Here is a 19,601-nt window from a genome sequence, read left to right on the forward strand (position 1 = left end):
GGCACCTGAAAATCGCAATGTGTGCAGCAGTCACATGAAAATCACAATGTGGGCAGCAGTGACCAGAAAATCGCAATGTGGGCAGCAGACACCAGAAAATCGTAATGTGGGCAGCAGACACCTGAAAATCGTAATGTGGGCAGCAGACACCTGAAAATCGTAATGTGGGCAGCAGACACCTGAAAATCGTAATGTGGGCAGCAGACACCTGAAAATCGTAATGTGGGCAGCAGACACCAGAAAATCATAATGTGGGCAGCAGTGACCAGAAAATCACAATGTGGGCAGCAGACACCTGAAAATCACAATGTGGGCAGCAGTCACCTGAAAATCGCAATGTGTGCAGCAGTCACCTGAAAATCGCAATGTGTGCAGCAGTCACCTGAAAATCACAATGTGTGCAGCAGTCACCTGAAAATCACAATGTGGGCAGCAGTGACCAGAAAATCACAATGTAGGCAGCAGACACTAGAAAAAAAAAATGCACCTGTGAAAAAAAAACAATTCACTAACCTGACAGAAGTCTTCTCCTCTCCCGGCATCTGGCTCGCAGCTCCCCGAGTCCTCTTGCAGCACATCTCCTGCGCTGACAGGCAGAGTGCAGGGCCACGGCAAGATGGCTGCCGAAGCCCTGTACTAGAGACACAAATAGTCTCCAGTGTAGGGCTTCTTCGGCGGCCATCTTGCCGTAGCCCTGCTCTGCCTGCCGGAGACTATGCAGGCTGCTGGAGCGGAGCTACGGGGAATGAACGGCTGCGGCCAGTTGAGCACCTTGCTGGGGGGTCCAGAGCAGCGCTCCCCCCACGCACAGTGAGCGGGCCCCAGAGCAGCCCCGGGCGGCAGGGCCCCCCTGCGGCTGAGAGAGTCGCATCCCCGGTAGGTACGCCGGTGGTGACAGCCTTTCCTCCTCCGGGCCCCTGACTTGCTAGGGGCCCCCCTGCAACTGCAGGGGCTGCAGGGTCTATTCCTACGCCCCTGATCCAAATCACTTTTTTCTACTGAGTTTTCTTCTAGGAAATTTTAATCTTCTGTCTAAACACGCTGCAACTGAAAAAGTACCAAAAAGTCGGTAAAAATGTTCTGCGAAAATTATCCTGAGTATTTATTTATTTATTTATTTTTTGCTTGCTGGTGGCCAGAGCCGGGACAAGGTCCTCCAGCACCCAAGGCTGAGACACCAAAGTGCGCCCCTCCATCCCTCCCACCCCAGCCGTCACATACTGATTGCTATTAGATTAAGAGGCGCCCCAGGACTCTCAACCATCCCCCCCCCCCCCCACACACACACACACCTTAATATCTTGCAGTCACTACCACGTACCCCTTTTCTTAGTTCTCTCTGCTTCAAACACAATAGGGGAATGATAGCTGAGTGAGTTGTGCGCCCACCTCCTACACTGCGCCCTGAGACTGGAGCCTCTCTCTTAACCTGACCCTGCTGGTGGCTTAAAGGGACCGTAAGCAGTGGCGCCTGGTATGTTTTAAGTATACCCACGCCTATTTAGGGATCAGTATATACTCACCGGCCCCTCTATTAATCTCTAGCCATCCCGTATGCTCACTCTCCATTGCATTGAAAGGAAGACTCCTAAAGAACAATGATGTCTGCGGGTCCTTACAGCGCATGCGCAGTTTTTGACTCCTCTAATATCTTCCCCCCGCCTCTGCCGCGCATCACGGAACTATGATGCACCCAGCACCACTGCTCAGGGTCCCTTTTAATAGGCACTTTATTTATAATGTGAAAAAAAATCACCAAGGAGAAAACGTTAGTGAAAAAAGGAATTGCATCAGGCGCTATGTACTCTGTAAAACATTGAGGTATATGTCAGCGCTATATAAATACATTACAATAAAAAACATGACATAAAACATAAAGTTTCTTATAACCTCATAAGACAAGGGCATACATCATCCAGATTGTAAAGCAATGTATAAGATGCATCACACAAGACAATATAATCAATTACACATATGGCACATCCTGAGAGTGTTATTATACATCATGCTGATAGATTTTGCCTTAAGGGCAAGAAGACTCGAAGAAGAGCAATAAGCACACATTCACGTACTTGTAAAGCAGACAGAAACTTTCAGAGTGGCAAAAAGTGTGGTTCTCCAGATGTGTCAAACGATTGTATATTTTCATGGAATCAGGGGCAAGACTAGAAATCACTGGGCCACCCCTGCAAAACTTTGGATGCGCCCCCAAGTATAAGTGCCCCCAGTATAGCCAGGTATAGGTGCTCTTAGTACAGCCAGGCATAGGTGCCCCCAGTATAGCCAGCCACAGATGACTCAAGTATAGCCAGGTATAGGTGCCCCCAGTATAGCCAGGTAGAGATGCCCTCAGTATAGACAGGTATAGGTGCCACCAGTATAGACAGGTAGAGGTGCCCTCAGTATAGACAGGTATAGGTGCCACCAGTATAGACAGGTAGATGTGCCCCCAGTATAGCCAGGTATAGGTGTCCCCAGTATAGCTAGGTATAGATGCCTCCAGTATAGACAGGTGTAGGTGCCCTCAGTATAGCCAGGTAAAGGTGCCCCCAGTATAGCCAGGTAGAGATGCCCCCAGTATAGCCAGGTAGAGATGCCCCCAGTATAGACAGGTATAGGTGCCCTCAGTATAGACAGGTATAGGTGCCACCAGTATAGACAGGTACATGTGCCCCCAGTATAGCCAGGTATAGGTGTCCCCAGTATAGCTAGGTATAGATGCCTCCAGTATAGACAGGTATAGGTGCCCTCAGTATAGACAGATATAGGTGCCACCAGTATAGCCAGGTAGCGATGCCCCCAGTATACACAGGTATAGGTGCCCTCAGTATAGACAGGTATAGGTGCTACCAGTATAGACAGGTAGAGGTGTCCCCAGTATAGCCAAGTATAGGTGTCCCCAGTATAGCCAGGTATAGGTGTCCCCAGTATAGACAGGTAGATGTGCCCCCAGTATAGCCAGGTATAGGTGTCCCCAGTATAGCTAGGTATAGATGCCTCCAGTATAGACAGGTGTAGGTGCCCTCAGTATAGCCAGGTAAAGGTGCCCCCAGTATAGCCAGGTAGAGATGCCCCCAGTATAGACAGGTATAGGTGCCCTCAGTATAGACAGGTATAGGTGCCACCAGTATAGACAGGTACATGTGCCCCCAGTATAGCCAGGTATAGGTGTCCCCAGTATAGCTAGGTATAGATGCCTCCAGTATAGACAGGTATAGATGCCCTCAGTATAGACAGATATAGGTGTCCCCAGTATAGCTAGGTATAGATGCCCCCAGTATAGCTAGGTGCAGGTGCCCCCAGTATAGCTAGCCAAGAGGGCGGAATGCATGAGGGGGAACAATGGCTCCAGAGCGGCGGGGAGGGGTAAAGGGTCCCTGTGAGGCATACTTTGACAATAGCACAGGTGCGTACGTATATATATGAGTTGGGCACAGGGCAAGCCGAATGAAAGCTCTATCTGCTGCCGCTAAACTCCCCGGGGGCATTAAATACTGTTCCCCCTCCAAGTTGTCGCAACTCAGAGGGAGATGTAATTCGGGGTCTGGTGATTGCCGGATCCCCGAATTACTCTTGCGCATCATGGCATTGCTGCTATGAGGGTGCCTAGCTTTGGCGCTGAGCGCCGTGCACTGAGGTTACCTGCTTTGGCACGGGTTCTCTGCAGGCTTTGCCTTTGTTTCTTTTTCTTATAAAGCATGTTTTATTCACATAAATTTCACTACAAAAATACAAAGCATCAGATGTACATGCATCAGTACTATGCAGGATATAGATCCGCACCACTAAAACGTATGGACAAGTAATATATATATATTCTAATATCTGGGGCCTATCCCTCGGCCATAGTTTTTCAATGGGGGCTACAGAGGAGGTGGAGGCGAAATCATATAGAAATCATATGAAAAAAGTCATAAACAAAGCGGGAGACCCCATAGAGCACATTGAGTAGGGACACAAGCAGCCAAATATAGTGTAGTATGTACTAGTAGTTGAAATGAAGTATGATAGAGTAATAAGTTATACTCACAAAGCAGGATTACCTCAAAGGCAACCACTATATAGGCAGGTGGGGAGATTAGACCTGACCCCACTCAGGATTAAGACGTCGCTCTCCGTAGATGAGGAAAAAAGGGGGTAACACTCCTCCATCAGGGATGGACTTGATATAGCGTACACAAAAATTGCCAATGTGTTTGTCAAATAGAACAAATTTATTCACATACTCCGGTGGACATTGCAACGCGTTTTGCAGGTTTGATCCCGCTTCATCAGGCAATAACAACAGAGTAATAGCATATGTAGTCAGTAGAAGAGCTAGGCACCTCATTGTAGAGCACATGGTTCTATTGAGGAGTGGACATTAGTGCAAGACATTTATCCTTGGATTGGAAGTCTTTCCACGCAGCCCAAGTCGGATAATGTATGTCAAAGGTCCCTCTTTGCAAAAAGGTAAAAAGGTTCTTTTTAAAGGAGAACTGTAGTGAGAGGTATATGGTGGTAGCCATATTTATTTCCTTTTAGGGCCCATTTCCACTAGAGCGAATCTGCATGCGTTTTCTGCATAACCAATACAAGTGGATGGGGCTGTTTCCACTTGTGCGGGATTCTGAAAAAAAATCTGCATGGCAGAGCCATCAGAATTCGCATGCCGCACACCAGCTCGCGAATCGCCGGTAATGTAATTTAATAAGAAAACCGCAAGCATATTAGTCTTGCGGTTTTCCCGGCGTTTCCGCGTGCGATTCCGCTTAAAAACCCATGTCAATGCTTGCCGGCATCGACGTGGTTAAAATCGCATAGTGCAAACCGCGAGCGATTCCGTGTGAAAATCTGCATGGAAACGCGAGCTAATCCGCACCCGCATGCGGATTCGTTGATGCGTTTTCCGCGATGGAATCGCATCGCACAAGTGGAAACGGGCCCTTAAGCAATACCAGTTGCCTGGCTGTTCTGCTGATCCTCTGTCTCTAATAGTATTAGTCACAAACCCTGAACAAGCATGCAGCAGATCAGGTGTTTCTGACATTATTGTCAGATCTGACAAGATCAGCTGCATGCTTGTTTCTGGTGTAATTCACACTACTGCAGGCAAATAGCTCAGCAGGGCTGCCATGCAACTGGTATTGCTTAAAAGGGAATCAATATGGCAGCCTCCATATACCTCTCACTGCATTTCTCCTTTAAGTTTTCATAGTGTTAATGGCATGAAACCATTCTTTCAGGCTTTGACGTTGTGAGTCAATAGACTAATTTTTTTCTTTGCATCCTCCATGAGCTCTGCTGCTCAACCTATGAACCCTTTCACACTGCATGCGCCTCAGTTCCAATTTTCAAAGCGCATGTGTTTTGCAGCCCGCAAGGGCACAGTGATTAACATAGTAATTGTGGTGCCTTGTACAGAGCAGGACGATCCATTCTTAATCCAATTGCAAATATAGTGTCTGACGCAGTTTTCTTTGCGTTTGTGATTAGGTCAAGGCCGGTTGCATACTGCAGAAATTGGACTTCATATGACTCTGCGCCACTGTGCAGCGACAGTGTCATAGTGACGCACTCGCTGCTGGGCAGTGATAGTGACGCACTCCCTGCTGGGCAGGAAGTATGTCACTGGGATTCCCGTTAGTCCACACATGCATGCCACGTCACACCACACTCCCGTTGTGCATACTTGCTACGCTGCCCATTGACTTGCATTGCTGCATAATCCGTGGGGTAACTTGCTGCAGCTTTGTGTCGGCATTGCAGTGATTTGGATATTTCCAGTGCACCATTTCACATCGCGTGAACTGCGCAAGTCTCCACACACTTGCATGGCTACCTAATATCTAGGAGCAAATCTCGCTATCAAATACTGATTTATATGGGCATATGGCTACTTAATTCTGTTATCTGGGGAACATGGCTACTTAATTTATGTATATAAGGCGCACTTGGCTACTTAAACATTTTACCTTGACGCACCTGGCTTTTTAATTTGTTTATTATGAGGCACTTGACTTTTATCTGGAGGTGTGTGACTATTTAATTATTTTATCTGGATGATTGTGCTAACTTAAGGGCTCTTTCACACTAAGACGTTGCGTTTGATGCAACGTTAAGGTCGGATAACGTGCCCCTAACGCAACGCATGTTAGCTTTGAAGTTGGACGTTAGGTTGAACTGCGTTATGCGTCTCTTGATGCGTACTTGATGCATACTTTTTGAAGCATACTGATCGAACGAAAACGGCGCATGCGGAACATTTAAAAAAAACCAAAACATTACTAAGAATGTGCAAACATTCTAACGCAGCCAAATACGAGTATAACGCACAGCATGCTGCACTTTCATTTAACGTGCTGCGTTATACTCCAACGCAACGTGGGCACTGTGAACAGCCCATTGATTTATCATTGCTGTGAGTTGGGCTGCGTTACAGGCTGCTGTAATGTGGGACATTAACGTCCCACTGTGAAAGCAGCCTAAAGGAACTCTAACAAACCATGTGTTCTAAAATGACAAAGTACAAATAATGTCTAAGTAGCTGTGTAAACATTTTCCTACTTTCCATGTTGAATATAAGGGGCAAAAGCTGTAATTCATTGTGTGTAGATTTTAGCTAGGTTTGAAATGTCTCATTTGCAGAGGTATGAATCTGTAAGAATCTCTGCAGTCTGACATGCTATGAACAGTGTAATATTGAAGCCGATTACCTGACAGGCTTTTGTTTTCATATATCAGGTTTCACACACACAATTGCAGATGTTTATGTTGCACTTAAAGGACTTACGAGCCCAAACTGTCTAAAAAAGCAAAGTACCTGTAAGCTGTTTAAATGCACGGAGGACGCCGTCCGCGCCCTCCGTGCAGTTCCGCCGGGTCCCCTTCCTGAGATCGCCCCCCGCGCCGACCCCGACCCCCCAGGCCGGGTCGGGCTCTCGTGCCGCTCTCAATATGGCCGCTTCCATTGGCCGCGGCTGCGCAGCTCTACGGCCAACCCCCCGAACCACGCACTGTAGCGTGGATCAGAGGGGTTGGCCGTAGAGCTGCGCAGCCGCACTCGCGGCCAGGCGGACTGCGCAGCCGCGGCCAATGGAAGCGGCCATATTGAGAGCGGCACGAGAGCCCGACCCGGCCTGGGGGGTCGGGGTCGGCGCGGGGGGCGATCTCAGGAAGGGGACCCGGCGGAACTGCACGGAGGGCGCGGACGGCGTCCTCCGTGCATTTAAACAGCTTACAGGTACTTTGCTTTTTTAGACAGTTTGGGCTCGTAAGTCCTTTAAGATACATTTCCTCTGCTCTCTGTGAGAGAAAGATCTGCCTGTGCCTGTCTCTGACTGAGCTCTCTGCACACATAGGGCTTGATTCACAAAGCAGTGCTAACTGTTATCATGCTGTGAAAAGTGCTTTGCACGAAATTTGAAAAAAAACATGTCAATTAATAGTGTCCCTTTAATATTTTTATTGGGCAGCACATGACCACTTGATGAATTATCTGATGGGATGTGACTACTTGATTCTTTTTCCCAGAAGCATGTGACTATTTATTTAGTTTTGAGGTATGTGGCTACTTAATTCTAATGTCTAGGGGGCCATGGTTACTCAATTTATGTATCTGGGGGCATATTAAACTCTAGTACTTAACTCTAGTACTTGGTAACCCAGCTTCTGATATCTAGGGACAACACAACAATATAACAGTAGTGTGGTCTACAGGTAAACGTTAAACTGCCTCTCTGGGAGTATTGAATTGTACTCTACCATTGCTTGTTGGACTGATATTCCAACTTGCTGAGAGCCCTTTCAAGCATTAAATAGGGAGGGTGGAGGAAAAGGAGGGGGCAAAATGAATTGGTCTTCCTGGGGCCCTGTATGGTCTTAATCCGTATCCGGTGCTCAACTAATTAGCTGTAATTGTGAGAGGAAAGGTAAGTGTTAGGAATGGAGAGGGGGGAGGTAAGTGAGTGTAAGAAGTCAACGTGGAAGGTTAGGATCGGAGTGGGAGGTTAGTGTTAGGTGTTAAAAGGGTGGAGGTTAGTGTTACAATAGAGTACAGAGAGGGAATAAAAAGAAAAATTTCCCCAAAATATCCCATGTCAAAAAATCCACAGACAATGATAACAGATGTTCGCGAGAAAGCATATGGTTTTTACAGGGGTGGGGGTGGGGGGGGGGCTGGTCCTGGGTGCAATTTTAGTGTTTGCCATAGGCGCCATATTACCCAGATATGCCACTGGGAGACAATGAGGAGATTTCCTCAGTTTAGATAGGAACCTGTCAGAGTTCTCTGGTTTCGGAGATAGAGGAGCCTGCATTGCTTTCACAAAGTCACAGATAAGATGTTCCTGGAAGAGGTTCCCTCAGGGAGGTGATGGACTCGCCATACACTGCTGAGTGTTCCCAGCAATATATCTGGCCACCAGGCTATGGAGAAGGGTCTTCAGGGCAGACCACTGTGCTTCTGATATTCCTGTACTGCAGAACACAACCGTTGTGAGTGACCACAATATATTCACAGAGGATTATCCCTCATTTACATGTGTTTTTTTTTTACTTTTAAGTAGGGCTGCTTGCAGCTATTTTACTGAATGTTTTTCCTTTTGTACTACTCATAATATTTGTTAAATTATGAGATAAGCTGCTTCTCTTTCCTCTACTTCATCTTCTCATCTTCTTTATATTTATTTCTCTGTTCCCTCTGTTGCTCCTTTATATCTATATCCTCTGTTCCCTTTATCTCATCTTGTATCTCTCCTTTCCTTTATATCTCCTCCCTCCTTTATTTCCTGTGTCATCTCTTTCCTCTTTCCATCTTTGCTTTCCATTTCTTCTCTTTAAACTATTTAATGTCTTCTCATTCTTTTTATTTCACTTTTCTTCCTTCCCCCAATTTATCTTTTTCTCTCATCTCCTTTCTCTCTCCTCTTTTTCTTTTATTTCATCCCTTCTCAATGCTTTCCTTTATTTGTGTTTTGTCTCTTTCATCATTTATTACTCTTTCATATGCTCTTTTTTTATCTCTATCTCCTTTACCTTTAAGCTTCTCTCTCTCTCTTTCTCTCTCCTGTTTTCCATCTATTTTGTCCCTTCTTTCTCCTCTCCTCCCTCTATTTCATGGCGTAGTGGTTAGCGCTCTTGCCTTGCAGAGCGGGGTCCCCGGTTCGAATCCCAGCCACAGCAGGAGTCTGTATGTTCTCCGTGTCTGTGTGGGTTTCCTCCGACCACTCTGGTTTCCTCCCACATTCCCAAAAACATACAATTAAGTTAATTGACTTCCCCCTAAAAATTGGCCCTAGAGTACGATACATACACTACACTACACTACTCGATACATACATAGACATGTGACTAGGGCAGGGATTACATTGTGAGCCCCTCTGAGAGACAGTTAACTGACAAGACAATATACTCTGTACAGCGCTGCGGAAGATGTCGGCGCTATATAAATACTGAATAATAATAATGTTCTCTTCTCTCTATCTTCTCCTTTCACCAAGCATATCTTCTCCTTTTCTTCCCTATTTCTTTTCCTCTTCCTTGTAAGCTCTTTTCTTTTATTTCCTCTGTCTGGCTCGCTCTTTCTCCTTTTTATTCTCTATTTCTTCCCTTCTCTCTTCCTTCTATTTCATTTTTTCTTTCCCTTATTTCTCCTTCATTTGTTTCCTCTATATAGCGGTAACCACTTCTCTCCTTTGTTCCTCTTTTCTTCCCTTGAAGGCCCAGTCCGAGGCAGAGGCGAGAGAGTCTCCAACCTCAGGGCGCAGTGTAGGAGGGGATGCACAACTCACTCAGCTACCATTCCCCATTGTGTTTGAAGCAGAGAGAAATAAGAAAAGGGGATACATGGCAGTGACTGAATGCCAGATAACTAGAGATTAAGGTGTTGGGGGCCCTGGGGTGCCTCTTACTCTAATAGCAATTAGTGTGTGATGGCTCGGGTGGCAGGGATGGAGGGGCGCATTTTGGTTTCTCAGCCTTGGGTACTGGAGGACTTTGTCCCAGCTCTGTACCCTCGTATGTCTTATCCTCTCTACTCCCCTTTCATTTTTTTCCTTTCCTTCTCATAGGGCTGGTGTTTTTAAAAATGCTAGCTGTCTGAAAACTGCTTCGGTAATGTATTTCAATGGGCTGGTGCACACCAAAGCTCTTCGTTTTTTTCCACAAACGCAAACTCGTCTCTGCCTCAATGTTAAAGTATAGAAAAGTGGAAAACCGCTCTGAAAAACACTAGATCAGAGTGGTTTTCCAAGTGTTTTTTGTTACAGAAGCTGTTCAGTAACAGCTTTACTGTAACAATATATGAAATCTGCTACACATAAACTCTCCAAAAAAACACTAGGCATGTTTAGAAAACCTCTCTAAACATGCCTAGAATTGCTCTGAAATCTGCTTCAAAAACCTCTAGCGTTTTGCGGATCTGCAAGAGGTTTTTGGTGTGCACTGGGCCTTATATGGCATATCTTCTCTCTTGTGTGTCGGACATCCTCAAACGGAAGGTAGAGAATCACAAGGTCTCTAACATCCACCAGCTTCATCATGGAGGAGTGGCAGAAGATCCCAGTGGCAACCTCTGAGGCTGTACTGAGCTCCATGCCTAAGAGAGCTGAGTCAATGCTGGACAATAATGATGAGTAGGGCCGGATTTTGGCCAAGGCCGCATAGGCCATAGCCTAGGGCACCACAGGAGGAAGGGCACAAAAGCAGCAGGCTAAGCTGGTGCAGCATTTGCAAGTTTGCAAATGCTGCAATGCAGGGAGATCAGGCGAGCCACGTTACTGTGCTGCTAGCCGCCTGTGCAGCAGCCACCTTGCTCTCTCTGCACGTTTGCATTGTGGCCGGCGGTTATGAACTTTCGCAGCATTAGAGACTGAAAGGAAGAGGAAGCTTCTGCACTGGAGACGAGCGGAGAAATGAGTGACACTGATTGCTGCTGTGGTGTGAAGGCGAGCTGGCTACCTATACTGAAAGATGTGGGGGTGGCAAAAGGAGACATTAAGGGAGTCATCTGGCTACCTATACTGGAGGGAAAGGGGGGGGGGAGTCATCTGGCTACCTATACTGGGGGGGTCATCAGGCTACCTATACTAGAGGGAAGGGGGAGGGGTTATCTCGCTACCTATATGGAAGGGGGTGGCTGGAGACAGTGGCCTAGGGCGGTAAACAGTACAAATCCGGCCCTGATGATGGGCACACAAAACACACACTTTGGGCAAAATTTTGACATTCTTCACTTAGGGGTGTACTCACTTTTGTTGCCAGTGGTTTAGACATTAATGGCTGTGTTCTGAGTTACTTTGACGGGACAGTACATTTACACTGTTATACTCTTATACAAGCTTTATACAGACTACTTTACATTGTATCAAAGCGTTATATCTTCAGTGTCGTCCCATGAAAAGATATAATAAATTATTTACATGAATGTAAGAGGTGTACTCACTTTTGTGAGATAATTTGTGCGGCCTCTTTCCTATATTTTTGTTTTTCATCACATTGCCCTTTAAAAAATGCAGGTATATTCCATTAATATTTAAGTTGTTTAACCATTTCCAGATCGTGCTAGTTGAAATCTACGTCGTGTTTGTGGCTGCTTATTTCTGACAGGACATAAATTTCAACATCGCCGCTGCGTGACCCCGTTGCTCCCACAGATCCAGCCACTCTGCCCCAGCCGCAGCTCACTTGCCCTGCCGTCAGTATGGCGACAGAGCTCCATGAGCTGTTTGGGAGCCGATTTCATTGGCTCCTGACCCTGTCATCACTGTGTTCAGGAGCCAATCCCATAATCCCATTCGGGAGCCAAGCCAATAAAATCTGCTCCTGACTGGCTCACTGAGCTCTGCCTTCATACTGGCGGCAGGGCAAGTGAGCTGTGGCGATGGGAGTGCAGTGTGAACGGCAAGAGTGGCAGGTCTGTGCGTGCGGCGATTCGATGGTAAATCCGTTATACGGCACCAGCAGTCCTCAAGGGGCCAGAGACTGCTGGTATGGAAGTAGTTAAAACACAATTAAGTTTTTTTTTTCTTTGTTTTTTTTTTTTTTTTGCTTTGATTTGGGTTTATTTATTGCTCTGTTTTTTCTTGACCCTCGGAAACCTTTTGTTAGACAGACATAAACTTACACACACCTTCTACAGTTGAACCTCGATACAGTTAACCTCTGGATATAGTAAACTCAATCTTCAGGTCCCAGCAACTACGGTACGTCTGTATAAATATACAATGTATGACCCATTCTGATATAATAAACTACTTTTCCTGGTCCCTTGGAGTTTACTATAAAGGGATTCTACTGTAATGGACACAGAAGTATAGCCTATCCCCCGCACTGTCTGATCTCCTAGCAGCGGTGTGACAGCACAGTGTTCATCTTTCCCTTTGTCTTCCGTTCTCTGTGACATATTAATAGAGGTAGCAGACCTGCAGCATAAAATACATTCAGGCATCCATAAATAGCATCGCTCCCGCCAGACTGAAGAATTATCTTATAAACAGTGATATATGGCAGACTTATGTGATCATCAGGGATAAGGACAGATGTCCAATACATTCAGATATAGAAAGCATTAAAAATAAGGGTGTCATTGTATTTATATGGTTCCAGACGCGTTCTTCCACTCTAATAAAGAGACACAATACTGCATCAAATAGGAACTTTGTGTGACGGCAGGGAAGAGTAACGCCTGTCCTCAGCTCTGGGGTGACCAGCAAAGCACTCTGCAATAGAGTTTTACATTGTATACAGTAGAATCCCCTTATAGAAAACTCCAAGGGACTGGGAAAAGGAGTTTATTATATCAGAAGTTTACTATATCCGAGTGGCGTAGCTAATGGCCCCTGGTGTGAGTTGTACATGCCCCCCCCCCCAAACAATGTATACATAAAAATTGATATGGTGCACCAAAACCTGCCAAGGGCAACCACAGTGTCAGAGGTGCAAGAAGGGGATGGGGAACAGCTTGTTAACGATTATTATCATTCAAAGCATTTATATAAGTGATCATTACAAGCACAGGACCAATAAAGAACTAATAGTTGAGGGAGGGCCCAAAAGGGCCCCTCTGGTTCGAGGGCCCCGGTGCGGTCCAGACCTCTGCCACCCCATATTGCTATGCCACTGGTACTGGATCTTAATTCGATTAATAGTTGGGAGCAGAGGAGTATCTGGGTTATATAGAGCCTATGGCAAACACTGAAATTGCGCCCCCTGGTCAGAGCCCCCTTACCCTCTAAAAACAGCATACTTTATCACATATACATGTGTTATGGTTGCCTGTGTTTTTTGGTGCTGGTTGTTGCTAAATTTACTTTACTTTACTTCTCTAATACTAAGCCAAATGTGCCCTAGATACATACGTTAAGTATCCATGTTCCCCAGACAACAGAATATGTCTGATCTGAAGTCTGAGTGACAGTAAGACACAGGCATAGTGGAGCAGCACAGGGGCAGGCATGGCGGTACAGCACTGGGCAGGCAGAGCAACACAGCAGGTATGTGGCGCCCATGGTGCTGTGTCGCCCATGGCACTAGCCATGCCTGCACCCCTCCAGATATGCCTCTGGTTGGGAGTATTTTTTTTCTTTTCAAAGCTTCAGCAAGGTGCTTTGCTGGGCGCTTTGCATGGCTGGGGGGGGGGGGGGCTTTGCATGGCAGGAGGTGCTTTGCATGGCAGGGGGTGCTTTGCGTGGCTGGGGGTGCGTTGCTGGGCACTTTGCATGGCTGGGGTGCTTTGCTGGGCGCTGTGCATGGCTGGGGGTACTTTGCTGGGTGCCTTGCTTGGCTAGGGGGGAGCTTTGCATGGCTTGGGGGCTTTTCTGGGTGCTCTGCATGGCTGGGGGGTACTTTGCTGGGCACTATGCATGGCTCTGCCTCTCCTCTCCGGTCCGGCCGCCCTGATCTGAGGTTTGAGTAGTGCAGGCAGCGGGGGAGAGGCAAGCGAGCAGGACCTCGGGACTTGGCCGGCCGCGTATATATATATATATATATATATATATATATATATATATATTATATATATATATATATATATATATATATACTCGAGTATAAGTCTAGAAATTTAGGTCTGATTCACTTCATAAAAGTATAGGAGTAGACTTATGCACAAGTCACAGGCAACACTGAGCACACTGAGTTGTGTGTACTAATAGTGACATTGCCATTTGCAGCAATTTACCCTGTGGTAAGTAATACTTTGAGGAAAGGAAATGCCAAGAAAACACAGGTGTGAAAGTCCTGGCCACAACAATTACCAAGGAAAGGGGTTGGGGGGAAATACTGGACTGCAGGAAGTGGGATGAATAATTGCAGCACTTGGGGGCCTGGAGGGAGTATTGAAAGTAAGGGAAAGGACGGGTTAATGGCTGCAATACTGTATGCAGTGCAGTCATTAACTCCTCCTGAGCCCCAAGTGCAGCCATTAACTTTGCTGGGAAGACTTATACTTGAGTCAGTAAAATAATCCAGCTTAAGAGGGTTTAATATTGGAGTCGACTTATACACGAGGTCGACTTGTATTCGAGTATATACAGTGTGTATGTATATATATATATATATATATATATATATATATATGTATATATGTGTGTGTGTGTGTGTGTGTGTGTGTGTGTGTGTGTGTGTGTGTGTGTGTGTGTGTGTATACCTCTCTTAACATTTCATGGATTGGCTATGTGGGTGGGTTCTTTATAGACTTTTTTTAGAGAAACAATATTTTTGTATTTAACCTATTAATTCATCATTGTAACCTACATCAATTGGCTTTGCAGAAAGCAGACTTCATATTCTTAAGTGTAGGGAGGGTGGCGGCAGGCAACAGGTGTCTTGCCTTCCCTGGGTGCCAAGATGACCAGAAACTGCACTGTAGGTAAAGGAGACGCCAAACCACTGAATGGATAAGAACATTCCAGGCTTTATTCAGACATGCACACTGAATATACAGCTTATGCATGTCGGATCAGCAGATGGCTATGATGGTCAATGAGATGCTTATATTTCATAGTCAATTCAAGATTATGCAGATTGTGCATGCAAATTTATGCGGTTTGAAAATGTACCACCTTGGCAGAATTTGATTGGTGCATTTTTAAACTGCATAATTTGCATGCAAGATCTGCATAATCCTGTTTCAGTTTGGGATGATAGCTGGCCCGACACGTGTAGGCTGTTTTTTCAGTGTGTATTTTTGAATAAAGCTTGGAGTTCTTCTCCATTCAGTGGTTTAACTGACTCATTTTCCTTTCTAGTTCAAATGTAAATTAAAGTGAAATTTGCTTTTCCTAATCGAACAAAAAAATGTTGCAATGACATGTATCAGTTATACAAGAACACGTAATGTTGGAAAAAAAAATCTTCCTTGAGGGTTAGCTGTAATGGGCCCTCATGCTCCTCTTATCCCCCCAGTCAGTCTCTTCTGTCCTGGCCACATTTTCTTGGTTACCCAGATGCCTTTGGGCATAATAACACAGCAGCAATGCTGTGATTACATGGGAGCTGCAGGAGTGTCTAGAGGTCTGCAACTGAAGAGTATTCATATACTGCACTTATTCTGTCTATGGTAATGCTATTCCTGAATGCCATAGAGCCCTTAACAAAGACTGGACTCTTTGATATCCTGTCCTCTCAGATTTCCCTTCATTAATATGTCTGTGGCATAAGAAGGAATACATCTGTGGCATGGAACAAGGGAAGGGCATGGAGAGCGAAGGTTGGGTGAAGGAGGTCAGACTGCAGTACATGTATTATTATTATTTATTTATTTTTCAATTTAAAGTTTTATTGAAGGTTTTGTATAATACAATATAAAGTTGTAAGCAACAAAAATACTGATGCGATTTAGGATACAAATACAAGAAATAGAAAATACTGATGGCAAATAGGGAAAATAAGGCCAGAACATTCTCTATACCAGCCTTTCTCAACCTTTTTACCCTGGAGGAACCCTGCAAAGAAATGTTGTATCTTAAGGAACCCCTACAAATCATTTATTGATCTCAAGGAATCCCTGCATTTATTTTTGCAGGAGGCATGGACTTTAAAAGTAGATGAGGCTATTCATTTCATTACCCCCTATTACACTGCCCCTCATTATACTTGTCTCCTTATTCTTGTGCTTTTTATTAATGTGCTCAATATTATTCTGACCCCCAATTTAGTGCTTCTTTTTACAGTACCCCCTATTATAATTTGCTCTATTATACTTCCCCCACGATAGGGGAAAATGCCAAGGAACCCCTGCAGAGTACTCAAGGAAGCCTGGGGTTCCAGGCAACGAAAGCCCGTTCTATACAGAAAGAGGATAGGTTTTCAAGTTGCATCTAACTAAAGAAGAGCAACTCAACTTAGAGGTCTCAATAATAGGCTCTGTGACACCAGAGAACAGTTTCAATTATTTTTCTCAGCCTAACTAATTGCGGAAGAGAAAACAGAAAGGAAAACAAATAGAGGACCTCAATTCTCCAGTCTCTTCTAGGTAACACCAGGAGGGCAGGTGGCCTATAAGAGAATGTGGAGTTTGTTCAGGGACATTATTATTTTTTTAGTTTATATAGCGGCACCATCTTCCGTAGCGCTGTACATAGTACAAAAAATAGTGGGGAGTATAGATACATGAGAGGGCATTCAGCAATACAAATACATACATAGTTGATGTGTGGTTTGAAACATCAGCAGTACTGGTACATGTTCATATGATAAATTACAGCAGAATAAGTAACACTAGGAGACGGTCCCTGCCCTTGCAAGCTTACAATCTAGAGCAGGGATGTCAAACTGGTCCTTCGAGGGCCGAGGTCCTCATACATTTTTGACACAGCTCAAATGAATTGATGAGACTGAATCGGGAAAGGTGTGGTCCATCAGGTAGAACACTTTCCTCTCTTTCTCAGTCCATCCTAAACACTGACACCGACCTGGCCCTCCAGGCCTGGAGTTCAACACCTGTGATCTAGAGGGTGGTGGGTTGGAGACATTAGGGGAGGAGTCACAGGAATTAGCGGATGAGGCAATGAGCCTCCACTGCTGCCTATACCAAATTATAGGCTTGTCTGAGCAGGTGTGTTTTGAGTGACAGTTGGAAGAATTCCAGGCTCAAAGCATGAAGGGCAGACTGTGGGAGAGTGTTCCAGGGGAGAGGTGATGCTCTTGAGAAGTCCTGGATGTACACCAATAAAGAGCTGCTCTGGTAACGATATGTGTAACCTTTTGTACAGAAACTATGCACAGCAGCAGCCTTACTGCCCAGGATGCCCCCAGTAGTACCTTCTGGGCTGCCGCATGCCCCCCATTCTCCTGGTTTATGATTCCTTATGTGTAAATGTGTAATAATGTCTTCCCCTTGTGCTTCCTCTCTCTTTCTGCTATAGCGCATAGCATGGGAAGGCGTCCACTTGAGGAGGAGGCGGGGCCATTATTGTGCTGATGTCGGGAGGTAGGAAGGAACAAGAGGGAGACGCACAATTTACTTCCTCAGCTGCAGATAAAGGAAATTTATTGTGGTAAGTATACATAACCAAAAGCAGTAGACTCAGCTCTGCACAAAGTTAGTGAGCATATAAAATGCTCACACTGTACACATGGTTCCCCACTTTGTACCATGTGACTTCCACTTGTACCCAAGAAAAACTTTGTCTTTTCTGTGCTTATATTTACTGTTAATGTGTATTTATAGTTTTTAATAAATATTATTTAAGATTTTTTCTTAATTCCTGTTCTCACAACCTCTGTGGCTGTAATATGGACCAGGGTGGTTCTGAGGAGAGGAAATGGACAACAATAAAAACTTGATGAAAGTTCTTACTCTTTACTATTGTACTGCAGGAGTAATTGGCTTCACAGAGCAGGAGCCTGCACTACTCCACTAACTGGCTGAAAACTGTACCACTGCCATTTGCCAGTTTCAGTTTAAAACACTGTGGCCAGGATTTATAGTTCACAAAACCTAGACCATCTGGGGATTGATGGTCATACAACAGTGAAGCATGGTGGTGCAAACATCATGACATGGAGATGTTTCTCATACTATGGTGTTGGGCCTATGTACTGTACCAGGGATCATAGATCAGTTTAAATACATCAGAATACTGAGTGAGGCTCCCTGCACACTGCATGCGATTCTGATTTTTAATCGTTTTTTACATGCGATTTTTTCTGCGTTATTCTGTTGATAGAATTCAGGGAAAATCAGAATTGCAAATCGGAAACTGAATCGGAATCGCAAATTGGATTTGCAGTGTGCAGGGAGCCTTATGCTGGTTATGCTGACAAGGAAATGTCATTGAAATGGGTGTTCCAACAAGACAACGACCCCAAACACACCAGGAAACGTGTGATAACTTGGTTCCAGACTTGTTTCTTGTTGCCTCTGTGTTTTTTTTTTCAAGGTGTCTGCACCTTCTCCCATCTCCTAAGTAATCAATTTTCTTCAACAACAAAAATTTTGTATATTTTTCTTCATGTTTTGATTTGAAAATAGAATGTGTAGTGTTTCCAATGCATTTGTGTGTATGCTAATAAAAGCTATTAGGATTTTGAACTTTATTCACTTTTGAAACACACTGCTATTATTTTGAACACAACTACATATGTTGATGTGTGTGACTGCCCCAGGGGGTTAAATTGGGATTTTGATTGAACACATAGGGCCTGATTCACAAAGCAGTGCAAACACTTTGCACGCTTGTGAAAAGCCCTTTATCACGCCTAAACTTAGTTTAGGCGTGATCAGAAGTAACTCGCGCAAAGCTCCCGCTCGCAAAGTTTTGCGCACACACAGTGCAGTGCGGCGCGCTCATTAAGCCCTATGGGACTTTGTGCCCGCGGGAGCTTTGCGCGATCAGCAGCAGAAAGTGGTGATAACTCTGCTAGTGCAAAGGTTATCACGCCTAAAGTCTTTTAGGCGTGATAACTGAGTTATCACCGCTTTGTGAATCAGGCCCATACCCTTTATACTCTTTGCAGAATCATTCTTTTGCCAGCACCACTTTTATGGATCTGCTGGATTACTGAATGGACTTTGTTGCTGCCTGATCATGTCTCAGATAACGATTGTGAAAATGTGGATTTTTGCTTTGTTCGCTTTCTGTTATGGTTCAACTACTTGGCAACAGGGACGTCATTTCCTAGGTCGGAGAGGGTATGTATCCAGCTGTTTGGCATATTCTTACTAGCTTGCTATACGGTGAGGGTTATCATAGCTCTCAACTGTCCCTTTTTCTAAAGGAAAGCCCCTCTTTGGGAGCCAAATCCCTCTGTCCCTCTTTCAGGACTCATCTACAGATCTCTGTAAATATATCTATTGTTCTACTGAAAAATGTGTATACTATAACCATCTCTAAATGTTATTCCAATCATTTAAATTGATACATCTCTTATTTTCAAACAGTAAAATGAAGAAACACTACTGATGATAGAGAGGACCAGTGTGTTTTACAGGGGAAAACCCAGGATTTTCAGGGGGGGGATTCCTGAAAGGCCTCCATCAGCCACGCACAATACAGTATAATAACATGGTGGGACATCATGCTAGGTACACATTATTAAATTTCCCGTCCGTCAATGGAATCGACCAGGAGCAGTTTGGATACAGATAATGAGGACAGCCGACATTGCTAATGAAGGGA

At 45.0% G+C, this 19,601-nt stretch overlaps 1 long non-coding RNA gene across 1 annotated transcript in view; it reads left to right on the top strand.

The window, feature by feature from the left end:
- The window catches only part of LOC137534184 (uncharacterized), an 80,393-nt gene extending 62,357 nt beyond the window's left edge, over positions 1–18,036 (top strand). Inside the window, exon 3 of the long non-coding RNA XR_011024325.1 lies at positions 17,346–18,036. This is a non-coding gene — a long non-coding RNA (uncharacterized lncRNA). The remainder of the gene's footprint in view (positions 1–17,345) is intronic.
- Positions 18,037–19,601: the final 1,565 nt, after the last annotated feature.

This window comes from Hyperolius riggenbachi, chromosome 10 (assembly GCF_040937935.1).
Source record: "Hyperolius riggenbachi isolate aHypRig1 chromosome 10, aHypRig1.pri, whole genome shotgun sequence".
NCBI lineage: Eukaryota > Metazoa > Chordata > Amphibia > Anura > Hyperoliidae > Hyperolius > Hyperolius riggenbachi.